Source organism: Pelobates fuscus, chromosome 5, assembly GCF_036172605.1.
Source record: "Pelobates fuscus isolate aPelFus1 chromosome 5, aPelFus1.pri, whole genome shotgun sequence".
Taxonomy (NCBI): Eukaryota; Metazoa; Chordata; class Amphibia; order Anura; family Pelobatidae; genus Pelobates; species Pelobates fuscus.
In genome coordinates this window covers 4,862,503-4,883,996 of record NC_086321.1, presented here as the reverse complement: position 1 = coordinate 4,883,996, position 21,494 = coordinate 4,862,503, and positions in this window count along the sequence as shown.

The following is a 21,494-nucleotide window of genomic DNA, read 5'->3' as shown; positions in this document are numbered from 1 at the left end:
CGCACTCTATATACACTCTATATACACTATGTATACTGTACACGCACTCTATATACACTATGTATACTGTACACACACTCTATATACACTCTATATACACTATGTATACTGTACACGCACTCTATATACACTCTATGCGCACTCTATGTACACTCTATATACACTATGTATACTGTACACGCACTCTATATACACTCTATATACACTATGTATTCTGTACACGCACTCTATATACACTATGTATACTGTACACGCACTCTATATACACTCTATATACACTATGTATACTGTACACGCACTCTATATACACTCTATGCGCACTCTATATAAACTCTATATACACTATGTATACTGTACACACACTCTATATACACTCTATATACACTATGTATACTGTACACGCACTCTATATACACTCTATGCACACTCTATGTACACTCTATATACACTATGTATACTGTACACGCACTCTATATACACTCTATATACACTATGTATACTGTACACGCACTCTATATACACTCTATATACACTATGTATACTGTACACGCACTCTATATACACTCTATATACACTATGTATACTGTACACGCACTCTATATACACTCTATGCGCACTCTATGTACACTCTATATACACTATGTATACTGTACACGCACTCTATATACACTATGTATACAGTACACGCACTCTATATACACTCTATATACACTATGTATACTGTACACGCACTCTATATACACTCTATGCGCACTCTATGTACACTCTATATACACTATGTATACTGTACACGCACTCTATATACACTATGTATACTGTACACGCACTCTATACACACTCTATATACACTATGTATACTGTACACGCACTCTATATACACTATGTATACTGTACACGCACTCTATATACACTATGTATACTGTACACGCACTCTATATACACTCTATGCGCACTCTATGTACACTCTATATACACTATGTATACTGTACACGCACTCTATATACACTCTATATACACTATGTATACTGTACACGCACTCTATATAATAATATAATTATCCACTCCGGGGTTCACCTGCTGGTTTTATCTTGAGCAGGTATTTAAACCCTGGGTGGTGATCTAGGCACAAGTACTGATCTTGATAAAGTCCCACAGTTTGGGACGAAACGCGTTGATCTGTGGGCTGCTGGCTGTTCCTTTATTTCCATTTCCCCTGGGTTTGACGTCCTGTCTTCATCTTTGGCTGAATACCGCGGTCTTTTTTGAAAATACCGACCGCGGTTTCTATCTGCTGGTTGCTGTCTGGGCAGTTGCTGTACCACTCTGCACCTACTTTGTCCATCTTCACGGCTTCACCTCCACTGTGGTCTTTTTTGAAGATCCCGACCGCAGTGTGAGAGAGTTGGAGTTCCCATAACGAGGGTTTATCTGGTTGCTCTTTGATCCGCCCAACATCACCTTTATTCTGCCTACCCAGGGAGGACTTCCGGACAATTACTGTTTTTTTCATTTTATTTTATTTCACTTAGTATTATTGTTTCTTGTCTCTTGTCTTTTATTTTTATATATCTCATTTATTCATCTTCTGGTTATATCTACCTCAGGTGGGGGCCCACACCGAGGACAGATATATATTTTTTCCCATTTATTATTACTATTGTGTTTATTGGTATATAATTTTTTTGCTTTTTTTTTTTTTTTTTTTGTATCCACCCTACCTTCACTTAGTGATCGGACCTCTATATATATATTCTTTATATTGAGGTTATTCCATCTTTTTGGCCATTCAGTGCAGTTAGTTTGTGGATACATTTGGTGTCATTTAATTTTTTTTTTTTTTTTTTTGTTATTCTGTTTTATGAGATTTTTGTATTTAATTGTCCGGTTAAGGTATAACAGTGGTGATCGGAATTAGTCCTTTGCTGATTTATTTTTTACTTAATTAATAAATTATTTTTGATAATTTTTATACTATTTATCTAGTTTTATAATCTTAAGCGCACACACCCTATTTTCCATTTCTGAGTATATAACTCATCAAGTCGCTAGAGTGGGTGTGTAGCTGCTACTCTTCTTTTTTTATTCATTTACTGATTTATTTGTGGTGTTATCACTGCATGTACCGTTTTCTATAAGTTTTTTACGCACTCTATATACACTCTATGCGCACTCTATGTACACTCTATATACACTATGTATACTGTACACGCACTCTATATACACTATGTATACTGTACACGCACTCTATATACACTCTATGCGCACTCTATGTACACTCTATATACACTATGTATACTGTACACGCACTCTATATACACTATGTATACTGTACACGCACTCTATATACACTCTATGCGCACTCTATGTACACTCTATATACACTATGTATACTGTACACGCACTCTATATACACTATGTATACTGTACACGCACTCTATATACACTATGTATACTGTACACGCACTCTATATACACTCTATGCGCACTCTATGTACACTCTATATACACTATGTATACTGTACACGCACTCTATATACACTCTATATACACTATGTATACTGTACATGCACTCTATATACACTCTATACACTATGTATACTGTACACGCACTCTATATACACTCTATATACACTATGTATACTGTACACGCACTCTATATACACTCTATATACACTATGTATACTGTACACGCACTCTATATACACTCTATATACACTATGTATACTGTACACGCACTCTAAATACACTCTATATACACTATGTATACTGTACACGCACTCTATATACACTCTATGCGCACTCTATGTACACTCTATATACACTATGTATACTGTACACGCACTCTATATACACTATGTATACTGTACACGCACTCTATATACACTCTATGCACACTCTATGTACACTCTATATACACTATGTATACTGTACACGCACTCTATATACACTCTATATACACTATGTATACTGTACACGCACTCTATATACACTCTATATACACTATGTATACTGTACACGCACTCTATATACACTCTATATACACTATGTATACTGTACACGCACTCTATATACACTCTATGCGCACTCTATGTACACGCTATATACACTATGTATACTGTATACACACTCTATATACACTATGTATACTGTATACACACTCTATATACACTATGTATACTGTACACGCACTCTATATACATTATATGCACTCTATATACACTATGCGCTTTCTGTGCGCACTCTATATACACTCTATGTGCACTCTATATACACTATGCGCTTTCTGTGCGCACTCTATATACACTCTATGTGCACTCTAGAAACATAGAATGATGGCAGATAAGAACCATTCGGCCCATCTAGTCTGCCCAGTTTTCTAAATACTTTCATTAGTCCCTGGCCTTATCTTATAGTTAGGATAGCCTTATGCCTATCCCACGCATGCTTAAACTCCTTTACTGTGTTAACCTCTACCACTTCAGCTGGAAGGCTATTCCATGCATCCACTACCCTCTCAGTAAAGTAATACTTCCGGATATTATTTTTAAACCTTTGTCCCTCTAATTTAAGACCATGTCCTCTTGTTGTGGTAGTTTTTCTTATTAAGTGTTCTTGCATAGCAAGACCACTTAATGTTATCTCACATATATATTATTAAGTGTTCTTGCATAGCAAGACCACTTAATGTTATCTCACATATATATTTGTTACGACACTCACCGCCTGGAGAGTGAAGCCGCCGTTTAGTCGATAATCCCCTTTCTCCAGAAATGCAATTCCAGTATGACCGATCATAAAACTCCCGAACGGAGCATACGAATGCGGTAACTCCCGATCAGCAATCCATCCGAAATCCTTCCACAGCTAGAAATAAACGAAAGCGCTGTCCCAATAGTCAATCCCTCCACAAACGAGACAAAGCTCCGTTTTGAAGGTCAAGCAGAATGTGTTTAATGGGGGCTACCTGCCCAGTATTTATGCAGGTCTCCACCAGGTAGACACTCCCCTTGGGGACCTGGTGGAAGACTGAAAAATATATTAAACGGTAGCCAATCACAGTGGCTATAACACAAGCCCTTCCCATTTTACCCACAATACATCTCTTCCTATCCTGGAGATAATTAGGGAGAAACCTAATTAACTCCGAGGATAGGAACCATCGCCATCTTAAATTCAAACACAAAAAATGCAATAAAATACATAAAATCAGAAGTACCGAATATAAAGTGTTCGTGTCACGTATCCCCAGATAGCCTGGATCTGAGGGCATATTCCTACCGAATAGCGCTCAGGTCCGATGTACACAGTCCAATCGCCATGGAGTCAAAGTCTCTCATAAGTCCTTCGGTATACGAATGACTCCATGGGACGGCTATCTGGGTAAGTTCATACGGATGAAAGAAACTCCCGAACGGAACAGTGTTCGTATGCCTCCAAGGGAATAGAAGGGGAGACGGCCGTCTCCAGCGGTGTTCGGTAGATAAAGAGTCTGATTTTAGATCCATGGGTTTTGCACCGAACACCGCTGATTCGCCTCGTGTCCAAAATGGCCGCCGCCTCGTGTTCGTCATACGAACGACGACCACCCGTACGAAATGGAATGGAGAGGTGTTTGCGGTTAACCACAACGTTCTAATTTGTGGTCAAGGTGTTAATGAGCCGCACACTCCTCTCCTGGGTGGCCGATGTTCGGTAGTTCCAATCGGTACTTTAGGAAACGTACGAACAACAGCGTACGGACAGGAAATCCACGAATCCAATGAAAACAGACGACCCAGCAATACAGGTCTATGCAGCAGGGTTCGTCACAATATTATTAAGTGTTCTTGCATAGCAAGACCACTTAATGTTATCTCACATATATATTATTATTATTATTATTATTATAGCCAAATTTGCCACCCTAACTCCTCCCACAGTTTTTACACTACATAGACAAAAATTTACCAAAACGTGCAGATTGTTCCCGATCGCGTTGCTATTACTTTGTGGAACATTTCGCTGAATGGTTCTCGGACTATCGTCGTTCTTGTGGCGAAATTTGTCCCATAGGAATGAATGGCAAAGCTAGAGTGGGAGCTGGCAAAAGCTGAAAAATCAGGACATGATTTCTAAACTGCCACTACTCCCTCATTTTCAAGCCCACCTACACAAATCTTATATCAAAACGTTCAGCTATCCCTGCTGCCACTAAAAATGTCCACAGCTAAGGCGTATTTCTTATAGTTTTCACAATATGACCATTTGTTTGCAACTCACGCAGTCCATTGACATTCATTGAAACTCCACTCTGCAAAGCTCACATTTGAAGGGCAATTTCTAAACTGCGACTGTGCCTTCCTTGTTAATATCTCAGAGACATAATATACATCAAAATGTAGGTCTGGGTCTTGTGATTCTCACAATATAAAGCTCTTCGCTGTAGGATTTATAGTTTTTATAATACGACCGTTTGAAGATGGCAACCGCCAAAATACTCTGACTTGTGCCAGGCTGCAGCAGCAAGTGATGTCATAGACAGGGCCATTTGCACCTGCTAATGTTTTTATAACTGTATGTTTTAATGTAACTGTGCAACAACGTTGCAATTAAATGTGCTATATAAATAAATAACAGTTACTCCGCCCACTCCAGTTGTATACTACTGGTGGAGGCAAGAACACTTCACAATTTCCCCAGAAATTGTAGCTTTTCTAGTTATTCTTATTCTTATTATAGCCAAATTTGCCACCCTAACTCCTCCCACAGTTTTTACACTACATAGACAAAAATATACCAAAACGTGCAGATTGTTCCCGATCGGATTGCTATTACTTTGTGGAACGTTTCGGCGAATGGTTCACGGAATATCGTCGTTCTTGTGGCGAAATTTGTCCCATAGGAATGAATGGCAAAGCTAGAGTGGGACCTGGCAAAAGCTGAAAAATCAGGACATGATTTCTAAACTGCCACCACTCCCTCATTTTCAGGCCCACCTACACAAATCTTATATCAAAACGTTCAGCTATCCCTGCTGCCACTAGAAATGTCCATGGCTAAGCCATAGTCCTGATAGTTTTCACAATATGACCATTTGTGTGCAACTCACACCTTCCATTGACATTCATTGAAACTCCACTCTGCAAAGCTCACATTTGAAGGGCAATTTCTAAACTGCGACTGTGCCTTCATTGTTAATATCTCAGAGACATACTATACATCAAAATGTAGGTCTGGGTCTTGTGATTCTCACAATATAAAGCTCTTGACTGTAGGATTTATAGTTTTAAAAATATGACCGTTTGAAGATGGCAACCGCAAAAATATTCTGACCTGTGCAAGGCTGCAGCAGCAAGTGATGTCATAGACAGGGCCATTTGCACCTGCTAATGTTTTTATAACTGTATGTTTTAATGTTACTGTGAAGCACTTTGGGCAACAACGTTGCAATTTAATGTGCTATATAAATAAATAATAACAGTTACTCCGCCCACTCCAGTTGTAGACTACTGGTGGAGGCAAGAACACTTCACACAATTTCCCCAGAAATTGTAGCTTTTCTAGTTCTTATTATTCTTATTATAGCCAAATTTGCCACCCTAACTCCTCCCACAGTTTTTACACTACATAGACAAAAATATACCAAAACGTGCAGATTGTTCCCGATCGGATTGCTATTACTTTGTGGAACGTTTCGCCGAATGGTTCACGGAATATCGTCGTTCTTGTGGCGAAATTTGTCCCATAGGAATGAATGGCAAAGCTAGAGTGGGACCTGGCAAAAGCTGAAAAATCAGGACATGATTTCTAAACTGCCACTACTCCCTCATTTTCAGGCCCACCTACACAAATCTTATATCAAAACGTTCAGCTATCCCTGCTGCCACTAAAAATGTCCACGGCTAAGCCATAGTCCTGATTGTTTTCACAATATGACCATTTGTTTGCAACTCACGCCTTCCATTGACATTCATTGAAACGCCACTCTGCAAAGCTCACATTTGAAGGGCAATTTCTAAACTGCGACTGTGCCTTCCTTGTTAATATCTCAGAGACATACTATACATCAAAATGTAGGTCTGGGTCTTGTGATTCTCACAATATAAAGCTCTTCACTGTAGGATTTATAGTTTTTAAAATACGACCGTTTGAAGATGGCAACCGCAAAAATACTCTGACCTGTGCAAGGCTGCAGCAGCAAGTGATGTCATAGACAGGGCCATTTGCACCTGCTAATGTTTTTATAACTGTATGTTTTAATGTAACTGTGCAACAACGTTGCAATTAAATGTGCTATATAAATAAATAATAACAGTTACTCCGCCCACTCCAGTTGTATACTACTGGTGGAGGCAAGAACACTTCACAATTTCCCCAGAAATTGTAGCTTTTCTAGTTATTATTCTTATTCTTATTATAGCCAAATTTGCCACCCTAACTACTCCCACAGTTTTTACACTACATAGACAAAATTATTCCAAAACGTGCAGATTGTTCCCGATCGGATTGCTATTACTTTGTGGAACGTTTCGCCGAATGGTTCTCGGAATATCGTCGTTCTCGTGGCGAAATTTGTCCCATAGGAACAAATGGAAAAGCTAGAGTGGGAGCTGGCAAAAGCTGAAAAATCAGGACATGATTTCTAAACTGCCACCACTCCCTCATTTTCAGGCCCACCTACACAAATCTTATATCAAAACGTTCAGCTATCTCTGCTGCAACTAAAAATGTCCACGGCTAAGCCATATTCCTTATAGTTTTCACAATATGACCATTTGTTTGCAACTCATGCAGTCCATTGACATTCATTGAAACTCCACTCTGCAAAGCTCACATTTGAAGGGCAATTTCTAAACTGCGACTGTGCCTTCATTGTTAATATTGCAGAGACATACTATACATCAAAATGTAGGTCTGGGTCTTGTGATTCTCACAATATAAAGCTCTTCACTGTAGGATTTATAGTTTTTAAAATACGACCGTTTGAAGATGGCAACCACAAAAATACTCTGACCTGTGCCAGGCTGCAGCAGCAAGTGATGTCATAGACAGGGCCATTTGCACCTGCTAATGTTTTTATAACTGTATGTTTTAATGTAACTGTGCAACAACGTTGCAATTAAATGTGCTATATAAATAAATAACAGTTACTCCGCCCACTCCAGTTGTATACTACTGGTGGAGGCAAGAACACTTCACAATTTCCCCAGAAATTGTAGCTTTTCTAGTTATTATTATTATTCTTATTCTTATTATAGCCAAATTTGCCACCCTAACTCCTCCCACAGTTTTTACACTACATAGACAAAAATATACCAAAACGTGCAGATTGTTCCAGATCGGATTGCTATTACTTTGTGGAACGTTTCGCCGAATGGTTCACGGAATATCGTCGTTCTTGTGGCAAAATTTGTCCCATAGGAATGAATGGCAAAGCTAGAGTGGGAGCTGGCAAAAGCTGAAACATCAGGACATGATTTCTAAACTGCCACGACTCCCTCATTTTCAGGCCCACCTACACAAATCTTATATCAAAACGTTCAGCTATCCCTGCTGCCACTAGAAATGTCCACAGCTAAGCCATAGTCCTGATAGTTTTCAAGATATGACCATTTGTTTGCAACTCACGCCGTCCATTGACATTCATTAAAACTCCACTCTGCAAAGCTCACATTTGAAGGGCAATTTCTAAACTGCGACTGTGCCTTCATTATTAATATCTCAGAGACATACTATACATCGAAATGTAGGTCTGGGTCTTGTGATTCTCACAATATAAAGCTCTTCGCTGTAGAATTTATAGTTTTTAAAATACAACCGTTTGAAGATGGCAACCGCGAAAAAACTCTGGCCTGTGTAAGGCTGCAGCAGCAAGTGATGTCATAGACAGGGCCTTTTACACCTGCTAATGTTTTTATAACTGTATGTTTTAATGTAACTGTGAAGCACTTTGGGCAACAACGTTGCAATTAAATGTGCTATATAAATAAATAATAACAGTTACTCCGCCCACTCCAGTTGTAGACTACTGATGGAGGCAAGAACACTTCACACAATTTCCCCAGAAATTGTAGCTTTTCTAGTTATTATTATTATTCTTATTATAGCCAAATTTGCCACCCTAACTCCTCCCACAGTTTTTACACTACATAGACAAAAATTTACCAAAACGTGCAGATTGTTCCCGATCGCGTTGCTATTACTTTGTGGAACGTTTCGCTGAATGGTTCTCGGAATATCATCGTTCTTGTGGATGACAACCGCAAAAATACTCTGACATGTGCCAGGCTGCAGCAGCAAGTGATGTCATAGACAAAGCCTTTTACACCTGCTAATGTTTTTATAACTGGATGTTTTAATGTAACTGTGAAGCACTTTGGGCAACAACATTGCAATTAAATGTGCTATATAAATAAATAATAACAGTTACTCCGCCCACTCCAGTTGTAGACTACTGGTGGAGGCAAGAACACTTCACAATTTCTCCAGAAATTGTAGCTTTTCTAGTTCTTATTATTCTTATTATAGCCAAATTTGCCACCCTAACTCCTCCCACAGTTTTTACACTACATAGACAAAAATATACCAAAACGTGCAGATTGTTCCCGATCGGATTGCTATTACTTTGTGGAACGTTTCGGCGAATGGTTCTTGGAATATCGTCGTTCTTGTGGCGAAATTTGTCCCATAGGAATGAATGGCAAAGCTAGAGTGGGACCTGGCAAAAGCTGAAAAATCAGGACATGATTTCTAAACTGCCACCACTCCCTCATTTTCAGTCCCACCTACACAAATCTTATATCAAAACGTTCAGCTATCCCTGATGCCACTAGAAATGTCCACGGCTAAGCCATAGTCCTGATAGTTTTCACAATATGACCATTTGTTTGCAACTCACGCCTTCCATTGACATTCATTGAAACTCCACTCTGCAAAGCTCACATTTGAAGGGCAATTTCTAAACTGCGACTGTGCCTTCATTGTTAATATCTCAGAGACATACTATACATCAAAATGTAGGTCTGGGTCTTGTGATTCTCACAATATCAAGCTCTTCACTTTAGGATTTATAGTTTTAAAAATATGACCGTTTGAAGATGGCAACCGCGAAAAAACTCTGGCCTGTGTAAGGCTGCAGCAGCAAGTGATGTCATAGACAGGGCCTTTTACACCTGCTAATGTTTTTATAACTGTATGTTTTAATGTAACTGTGAAGCACTTTGGGCAACAACGTTGCAATTAAATGTGCTATATAAATAAATAATAACAGTTACTCCGCCCACTCCAGTTGTAGACTACTGATGGAGGCAAGAACACTTCACACAATTTCCCCAGAAATTGTAGCTTTTCTAGTTATTATTATTATTCTTATTATAGCCAAATTTGCCACCCTAACTCCTCCCACAGTTTTTACACTACATAGACAAAAATTTACCAAAACGTGCAGATTGTTCCCGATCGCGTTGCTATTACTTTGTGGAACGTTTCGCTGAATGGTTCTCGGAATATCGTCGTTCTTGTGGATGACAACCGCAAAAATACTCTGACATGTGCCAGGCTGCAGCAGCAAGTGATGTCATAGACAAAGCCTTTTACACCTGCTAATGTTTTTATAACTGGATGTTTTAATGTAACTGTGAAGCACTTTGGGCAACAACATTGCAATTAAATGTGCTATATAAATAAATAATAACAGTTACTCCGCCCACTCCAGTTGTAGACTACTGGTGGAGGCAAGAACACTTCACAATTTCCCCAGAAATTGTAGCTTTTCTAGTTCTTATTATTCTTATTATAGCCAAATTTGCCACCCTAACTCCTCCCACAGTTTTTACACTACATAGACAAAAATATACCAAAACGTGCAGATTGTTCCCGATCGGATTGCTATTACTTTGTGGAACGTTTCGGCGAATGGTTCTTGGAATATCGTCGTTCTTGTGGCGAAATTTGTCCCATAGGAATGAATGGCAAAGCTAGAGTGGGACCTGGCAAAAGCTGAAAAATCAGGACATGATTTCTAAACTGCCACCACTCCCTCATTTTCAGTCCCACCTACACAAATCTTATATCAAAACGTTCAGCTATCCCTGCTGCCACTAGAAATGTCCACGGCTAAGCCATAGTCCTGATAGTTTTCACAATATGACCATTTGTTTGCAACTCACGCCTTCCATTGACATTCATTGAAACTCCACTCTGCAAAGCTCACATTTGAAGGGCAATTTCTAAACTGCGACTGTGCCTTCATTGTTAATATCTCAGAGACATACTATACATCAAAATGTAGGTCTGGGTCTTGTGATTCTCACAATATCAAGCTCTTCACTTTAGGATTTATAGTTTTAAAAATATGACCGTTTGAAGATGGCAACCGCAAAAATACTCTGACCTGTGCCAGGCTGCAGCAGCAAGTGATGTCATAGACAAAGCCTTTTACACCTGCTAATGTTTTTATAACTGTATGTTTTAATGTAACTGTGAAGCACTTTGGGCAACAACATTGCAATTAAATGTGCTATATAAATAAATAATAACAGTTACTCCACCCACTCCAGTTGTAGACTACTGGTGGAGGCAAGAACACTTCACACAATTTCCCCAGAAATTGTAGCTTTTCTAGTTTTAAATATAGTCTCCTCCTTTACTGTGTTGATTCCCTTTATGTATTTAAATGTTTCTATCATATCCCCCCTGTCTCGTCTTTCCTCCAAGCTATACATGTTAAGATCCTTTAACCTTTCCTGGTAAGTTTTATCCTGCAATCCATGAACCAGTTTAGTAGCCCTTCTCTGAACTCTCTCTAAAGTATCAATATCCTTCTGAAGATACGGTCTCCAGTACTGCATACAATACTCCAAGTGAGGTCTCACCAGTGTTCTGTACAATGGGATGAGTACTTCCCTCTTTCTACTGCTAATACCTCTCCCTATACAACCAAGCATTCTGCTAGCATTTCCTGCTGCTCTATTACATTGTCTGCCTACCTTTAAGTCATCAGAAATAATCACCCCTAAATCCAGTTGCGTACACATGACCCATGGGGCCCCGGTGCGAAAATTGATCCGTGCCCCCCCCCCACTTCCGCGCGCTTACTCTGGCGGGCCGGGGCCGCAACACATTGCGGCGGGCACCTGGTCGCAGGGGTTGCAGGGCTGCGAACCCTGCGACCGCGGTATGTACGCCAGTGCATGCAGATGCACACACACTTAAAGGACCACTACAGACACCCAGATCACATCACCTCAATGAAGTGGTCTGGGTGTCAGGTCCCTCTAGTTTTAACCCTGCAGCTGAAAACATAGCAGTTTCAGAGAAACTGCTATGTTTCACTGAGGGTTAATCCAGCCTCTAGTGGCTGTCTCACTGACAGCCGCTAGAGGCGCTTCCGCGATTCTAAGACACTGAACGTCCATAGAAAAGCATGGAGTTATGCTTTCCTATGGGCGGTTTGAATGCGTGCGCAGCTCTTGCTGCGCATGCGCATTCGGAGCTGAGAGTCGGAGGGATCCCCTGCGCCAAGGGAGTCCGGCGCTGGAGAAAGGTAAGTGCTGAAGACACACACACACACTTACGAACAGACGCATACACACTAGCTAACAGACACACACATTTACTGAGAGACATACTCAGCGGCAGACATACATTCACACTCACTTACAAAACATTCACTCTCACTGACAAAAACACACTCACTAACAGACATCAAACAGACTCACTAACACACACACAAACACACTCAGTAACACACTCACTGACACTCACTCACTGGCACTAGCAGACACACACACTCTAACACTCACTAACACTCACACTAACACACACTAACACACACTCAGTAACAGACACACACAGTAACACACTCACTGACACTCACTAGCAGACACACTCACTCACTGACACTCACTATCAGACACAAACACTCTAACACACAAACTCACACTAACACACACTAACACTAACACTCACACTAACACACACTAACGTTTTTTTTTTTTTTTTTTTTTAATCCCCCAGCCTCCTTACCTTTTGGGATTCACTGGGGTCCAGTGGTGCTGCTGGGCTCCTGTGCGGCCGGTCACTGGGCGGGCAGGCAGGCAGGCTGGCGGACGCGCAAGGGAGCACTCTCCCCTGAGTGCTTCCTATTCAGCTCCCTCGCGCACCGCGTAGGGATGCCGGTGCCGGAAGATGACGTCATCTTCCGGCTCTGGTATCAGTGCGGTGCGCGAGGGAGCTGAAGAGGAAGCCCTCAGGGGAGAGTGCTCCCTCGCGCGCCCGCAGGACCGGCCATGGGGTGACAGCAGGGCCAGCCTCGGGGGGCCCTGAGATGGCCGGCTCTAGGGCCCCCCAGGAGAAGAGGCTGGCCCAGTGGCTACATACCGGGTCGCAGGGGCGGCCAGGCCCCCTGGTGGGCCGGGCCCGGTCGCAGCCGCGACCCCTGCGACCCTGGTATGTACGCCACTGCCTGAATCCCTTTCCTCAGATGTTGAGGTTAGGACTCTACCAAATATTCTGTACTCTGCCCTTGGGTTTTTACGTCCAAGATGCATTATCTTGCACTTATCCACATTAAATGTCAGTAGCCACAACTCTGACCATTTCTAATTTACTTAAATAATTTGCCATTTGGCTTATCCCTCCTGGAACATCAACCGTGTTACATATCTTAGTATCATCAGCAAAAAGACACACCTTACCATCAAGACCTTCTGCAATATCACTAATGAAAATATTAAAGAGAATGGGTCCAAGTACAGATCCCTGAGGTACCCCACTGGTGACAAGCCCATGCTTCGAATATACTCCATTGACTACAACCCTCTGTTGCCTGTCACTCAGCCACTGCCTCACCCATCTAACAATATTGGAATCCAAACTTAAAGATTGCAGTTTATTGATAAGCCTTCCATGTGCGACAGTGTCAAAATCCTTACTGAAATCTAGGTAAGCAATGTCTACTGCACCACCCTGATCTATAATTTTTTTTTATTTTCGTTTTTTTTAGGTTTGCTTTTTTTTCAGCAAAAGAAATACAAGTTTACAAAAGTAAAAGTGTACATAAAACACATAAATGCAGAAACATTGTGGAGGGTGTTACATAAAACAGTACAGGGATTAGAAGGTTAGTCTAATCTCTTGCATAATCAATGGTATTGTGCATATTGAGAACCTGGAGGGTTATCAGCGTTCATTGTTTGTGGTCGGTTAAATATCGTATAGTGAAATACCTTGTGATTGGAATTAAGTCGGTGTGGTGTGCCGGAACCTACGTAGAGGGTAGGCCTGAAAAAGAGGGCAAAAGGAAATGCCAGAAAAAACACACTTATAGCACTATATAAAATCCGTTGTCTTGCTACTCATGCGTTGGGAATGTTCCTGTATAATATAGCCGATTCCTAGTGCCTCTAATTGTTTGTTCCGGCGTACTGCTACTGGATGTCGTGCTTATAGAATGGATGTGAAAAATAGAAGCCAGTGGTTCTAATTACTCTAATGACAGGAGTGTGAATGTAGAATTGTATTTAGAAGTAGTTAGGGAATGATTAGTAGGTCAAGTGTCTTTATTCTCTGGTTCGAATTTTGACGTGACGCGGTGTAGTGTTTGTACCTTCTTAAATTTCCCTTGGGGAGACATGACTTACCTGTCTGATTAGTTGTGATCGTGGAGTTGTAGGGTTCCCGAACCCTTGTATGGTTGCAGGCACATAGATTTAAGACCTGGTTGTGTGGTGCGAATGCTGTTTTTAGGGAGTCTGATACTGCCCGGTATTCCCATCTGCGTACGTACATTACTGTAGAGCGATAAACCAATTATCTTTTGATATCTTGTGTAAAAATGGGGTATGGTTTGAAAGGCTTGTCAGAAACGTATGTCAGTTCGGAATAGTGCGATCGTGTGCATATGAAGGTTTGAATAAAAGGTGGAAAAAATTTAGAAAAGACTACAGGGTGATCAGTATGCCTGTGGAAGTCATGCTCCACTGATTCTTGGAAGAATGTCACGATTCTGTTATATGTATCTTAGAGCAAACGAATAATGTTCTAGATGATAACTTGTGTCGAGCCCCAACAGCCGAGTGACCGGAAGGGGATGCTAAAATGCGGATTATGCTTGAGAGATGTGAGTTGGGTGAGGTACGAGACTGAGCGACTCTTGGATAGTCGGTCCTAATAGACACGAAAATGCTGCAATCCCTCGTCCGACGTTGCCTTTGTAGGACATCCTGAAAAGGAACATGACAACAACAATGAACTCAAATAACAACAATACGGTTAAGTAAAATAGAACTGGCTGACTAACTAGTGCCGAAGCGAAAAGCTCACTACCCCGTGACAAGTGAGGCCCTGCTAGTAGCCAAGCGGCTGGTGAGAGGCTCTACCTATGATTTGGGCGTGGGGCTCGAGCCACTAGCGTGGTGGCGGGGTGGTGGCCTCTCGGTGACAGTAAAGATCAAAAAAAACGTGTGGCCGTGTCAGGTGAGGCCCTAACTATAAACCCGATAGGTGGGTGAATGCGAGGCACTAACTATGATTTGGGCCGAGGGGCGAAAATCTCCGCGTTGAGATTGGGGAGTTGGCCTCACGGGACCAGCTACGTTGTACAGCTGAGGCCAGCTCCTAACCCTAGATAGCCAGATCTCTGACCCTAGACGGGGGCTTGCTGAGGGGGTAACGTAACGTGTTTGGTAACCCAAGTTGTGGATAATGATAGGTACCCGGAGATTCCCAGACAGAGACAGAGGAAACAAAGGGAGAGGAAGGAGGAAAAAAGAAGAGGAAAGGAACTGAAGTCAAGGGAAGGAAAATAACGTGCCGTACAGCGAAGTACTATGGAGATATAGCTGATAGAACAGTATCGATAGACCCTGAGGGTGCTGAAGATTCTCGTGATGGAAACTAAATAAACCTGACAGGAGATGAAAGAAGGTGTTGTGCAGCCGACGGAGAGAGGAGGGTGAAATTAGCAAGGTAGTGAGTAACAAAACGAATGTTACGGGTAGCGAGTACGAATGAAGAGTTGTCGAGTGGAGCCGTGGCCTGATGAGGCAAGGCAGGAATCAAGCCCCCGTACCCCAAAACCCAATTGTGTAACAACGTGGCCTAGTAGAGGCAGTTGTTTGGAAACAAAACGAAAGTAACCTGATGGAAACAGGTGACAATCGATTGACTAAAGGCCAATTGCGTAACAATTGTAGGAAATGTAAACGAAAACACATTTATACCTGTTAGAAACAGGCGACAATAGCGAACCAGTAATTGTCTACTGATAGCAGATGACAACAATAGTAATTGTGAAACTAATGTAACATTTGATTGTCACCTTCAATTACACGTTGTCACGATTCGGGGAACCCAACACGCTAACACACACACAGACACACACACAGTGTGCAGTACCGGACCTTAGAGTGGCCAGGCTAAGCACACACAGAATAGTCAGGAGACAAGCCGAGTAAGGGGAACCAGAAAACAGAATAACGAGAAACAAGCCGAGGTCAAAGGGTAGGAGAAAGTCACAAAGTCAGTATAACAAGCCAGGGAATACGTAACCAGAAAGCACACGTTCAGTATCAATACTCTAAAGCAAAGACCACAACAGGGCACTGAGAGACAGGAAAGGTAAGTATAAATATCCTTGCCTTAATTCTGATTGGATATCTTCCAATCAGAATTAACAAACACACGTGGGGGGTATCTATACCCCTCACTGTGATTGATGTACTGTCGCTTTAACGCCGGGTCACGTGAGTGACCCCGGCGTACTGATATGGGTGCCGGCTCCCAGCGTGCAGCGTTAGACATGCTGCCGCTGGGGGGAGGAGGAGGAGAGGACGCGAGCGGCGTGTCAAGAGGAGAGGACGCCGCTCGCCGCCCGGTAAGAGGAGGGGGGACCGCGGGCAGCGACGGACCGAGGGTGAGTGCTACGAGCGGATTGCAGCCTCCCCTCACCGCTGCCCGCGGAGCCCTGACACACGTATGAAAAACATTTACCTGAAAGTCTTGCCTGCACAGTATAACTTACAGAGTAGTCCCCCAATGAGGGTATTACATAAATTACTACCCTAGCCAAAGCTGGGAGTAATAGGACAGGCAGTCCAATAACAGTGAAAGAATGGTTATCCACACGGTGAAGCGGCTGAAAAATAGATAACCTTAGTTATAACATTAATATTTGCGAGCTTACGTAATCGTAATTGAGACAGGCAATTGTACTGTCAGCTGATCAGTCTGAGTCAACCGTGATTTAAACACTAACGGAATTACCTACAACGTAAGACCACAATAAATTAAAAAACATTTGAAGACCTGTTTAAACCATGTTATTAATGTATCACACCGGTGTTTGGTTGCAGCCAAAACAGTGAGACTGATGATGGTTACAGAAAATTGCAAAATCGCTAAGGAAAACGCTGAAATCCCAAAAATACCGACTGAATAAAGGTCGCAATGTAATAGGTGCAAATGTGAGAAGAAAACTATGGAAGTGGTACCTGCAACAAACATAGTTTTGCGTAAATATACAGCCACAATTGATAATAATTACCAAAACAAATAGTCTGCTGAAATGTAACCTGATTGCCGGTCTCATACGAATCGTGTTGTCTGTGAGTGTCAAGCGTTCATGAGTTAGACCGTTAGTGAGCTTGAGCGTATAAAATATAGGTCGTGACTTGCACAGGCATTGCATGGCGGGAATAGCCCGAATGAGGCTATTCCCACTGATTACCTGAACGTTCGTTTGTATGTTGGTTCGATACCCCATCGTGTAACAACGTGGCCTTGTCGAGGCAGTTGTTTGAAATGTGGACGAAACTTAATTGTACCTGATAGAAATAGGCGACAATAGCGAACTAGTGATTGTCTAATGATGACACCTGGAGACAAAACAAGCCAGTAATTGATTGGCGATAGAATGCTGTCATGAACCTGAAATCAAGGTGCAGTTAAAAAAAGAAAGGACACCCTACAATCTAGGCCTCTAAACGGAATCAAATTATGCCGAACACGTAAAAGGTAACGCCGTGGTCATACGAGTAGAAGATAGTAGGGAATATTTATTGAGTATTCCGTGATATTACATATAGAATAATAACCAAAGGTCCTGCGCATACAAAAGAGACTAAGGACATTAACTAAAATTCCCCTATAAGGTGACAACCCTAAAATAGTAGTAAAGATGGAGGGAAAATGGTGAAGGAATGAAGGGTGTTACAGGAGTTTAGGATGTTGGTTGTGAGTGCGTTGATTATAACGTGGAACGAGTAGTCGAGTGACGCCGTGGCCTGACGCGGCAAGGCGAGTAAACAACATTTGTATGTTAACAACCCCTGTATGTTAATTATAAATTAATGGAGTAACAACCGAGTGGTAGTAAATGAATGAAAGGAGGGGATTTTAATCCATGCCCCATATGTTACTGTAAACTGTCCTAATGGTTGACAGAGAGTAATATATTACATACAGCAGTAGTCTTCATTGTCTAACTTAAACACAAAGTGTAGTAAATGCATGAATTGACTCGATTGACAAACGATATTGCCAGACAGTGAAACGTTACACCAGTTAGTGATGGAAAATGGATTAACCCTTAGAATAACCGAACTAGAAATATAACAATTAATTCCTACGAATGTATAATACAGTGCGGTGTCAGACATTGAGAATTATTACATGGAAGTGCCAATGTAGATACACCCAAAACAGGACGAGATGTCAGGCAAATTCAAAAGGGAATGCTCTCCCACCCACATAGCAATTGCACTATGTCCAAACGTATGCAAAGGAAATAGGCAACAGCTGTCAGCTGGGAAGCATTGATCGCTGTAAAAGAAAGCAATTGCAGGAAACTTGAAAGCAAATCAAATAAAGTTGTATTGAATAAATAGAAAAAATGTAAAGGTTACATGTATGCAAGGCTGAATCTTCATCTTATGGTATTACTGTAAAATCCAAGAAATGCTGCACATATATGAATTACTGACCCTTATATTCAACCAACAGAGCTGTATGTATATACTATATGTATAGCAGGCATTGATTAATTAGTCAAACAGACAATGAAAGATTCCAAATAAACCCCTGGGCAATTTAGCGAGAATATGCCAAAGTGATAATGTTTGAGTGAGTGCAGTGCACACAGATGTCCGCAGTAGCAGAGTTTCAGGCGCTGCACTCTGCCTTTTAGCTCTGCCTGGCACATTCATTGTGGGTGCAGATACTTCAACTACAAATTACTCTTGGATAATGCCAAACAATTAGCTCATAGAAGGCAACTCCGAATCTCATTCCCTGGTCCTTATTAAGATTGTCGAACGGCAAATAGCCCGAGCACGGCTATTTGCCGATTACCTTGGAGGAGGAGCGGAAGAACGGAGAGGACGCCGGGACCGCCGGAAGAGCGAGGACCGGAAGAGCGAGGACCGGAAGAGCGAAGACCGGAAGAGCGAAGACCGGAAGAGCGAAGACCGGAAGTTCGGCTGTCACGGGGACGAGGTGAACAGCGTGCGTACGGCAGGTAGGAAGGGGGGGGAGTAGCGTTTATATGGAACGCTTAACTCCTCCCACAAATGCAGGCCTTACGGCCTTTAACTTGTTTCCCTGTTTCGTCATTTGAGTGTGAAATTAACACGATTCTGCTGGTTATACATAGGTATTATTCAAAAAACAGTTAATACAGAGTGTAGAAACATAGGTAACATAAGTAACAGATGAATGGTTTAGGGTTTTTATAGGTCGGTGCTTTTTCAAGATGTTGTAGTGTGATCATTACTAGTATATTATTGTTGGTATATGTGTATGTGACGGACCGTTGGCACTCCGACCGAGTACCTCCGCCAATCGATGCTCCTAGTGCTTGCCGAGGACTCCAAGCACTCTACCAGACACCATCAGCACTGCAGACCCCACTTTTTAGCGATGCAGCTGCGCCGGGGTCTCGCCGTCCTCCACCCACACTGGACCCAAGACCAGGATCCAGCTTCCAATGGGTAGACCTATCCTACTCCAGAGAGCGTAGCAGGAACAAGCTCTTACAAGGGCTTATACTCCGGGGAGTATTGTGATTATAGCAATCCCCAAGAGTGTAGTTATCCCATCCCCCAAACATGAGCCAAGACTTCATGAAGGGGTAAAGCAAGTCTGTTTAATGCAAGCCAGCACTTACAATTTATACATACATTTAAACCCCCAACAGCCTCATTTACATACAATAGGTTACATAGAGCACTATAGTACAAGGAAGGGTGGGGTCAAACAATAGCAAGGGCCGATGGGAGATTGAGGAGGGACAGAGCAGCAAGTTTAAACTGGTCTGGCAGTGTCCCTGGGACAACGCCCTGCTGCGGAAACGATCGGACAGGAAAAAGGGGGAGGGGAAGAGGCAAAGACAAGCAATATATTTAACATACTCCTCCTCTGTGTCTGAGAGATAATCGATTATCTCCAGGTACAGAAAAATACACAATTTACAAACACCCCAAAATTACCCCCAAGATCAATGGAAACCCCACAAGAGTCACATCCTCGGATAGCCCTGATCAAGGTGACCAACATATCAAAAAATCCCCAAGATCGGTTCAGTGGTTTGGTTTTTCCATGGAAGTCACTTTTTAACCTGTGCAGGGCCCATAATCCCGAGGCAAGAGGCTGGCAAGCAGGCCTCTCCAAGTACAAGTGGCGAGGTTACTTTCGCCACAGTGTGGTTCATGGGTTCCAGTTAATCTGGGCCCTGCAAATTTGTTTTGTTGGCATTTGCTCCTTTAATTATCTGTTTGGTATCTACAATGGAAATTCATTGGGGCTTACGTTCTGCGTGTGGTACATGAGAGTTGGGGTTGGATAGTGTGTTTACCCATATGTTCAATCCCATTTGCCCATATCTTAGGGTAGTGGGTAGTGTGTCCAGACAACAAGTATTTAATTTCTTCCATACTCCCGACGATCTCTACTCTTGAATACCATTCTGCCAGTGGTGTGGTGGTTTGTTGCCTCCAATGTTTGGGTATCAGGGCTTTATCAGCTGATAGTAAGTAATACTCTACCGAGTTATGTTATTGTTTGATAGGCTTAGGGGTCAGGTGGAGAAAGATTTCAGCAAAGAGCTGAGGTCTCTGAATATTGGCCACTTGCGATATTATTGTATTATTGAGAGAATTTGTGTCCAATACCCTTGCAAAGTTGCACATTCCCACCATAAGGGTCTATAGGTGCCTATCGCTGCATTACACCTCCAGCACTTGTTTGGTACCATCGGGTAGATTTTGTGTAGTCTTTGTGGCGTTTTATACCATCTTGTGAGAAGTTTGTAATTGGTCTCAACCATGGATATGTTCATGTTGTTCCTGTGAGTGAGTATAAGTATTTTGTCCCAGTCTGATGTTGTGAATGTGGTGTTTAAGTCAGTAGCCCCGTCGGTCGTGTATTTGGGTAAGGATTGCCCTGCAGCTTCTTGTATGATTGAGTATACCCGCGACAATGCTTTATGTAGTGGGTGGTGTTGGGTACACCATGTTTCG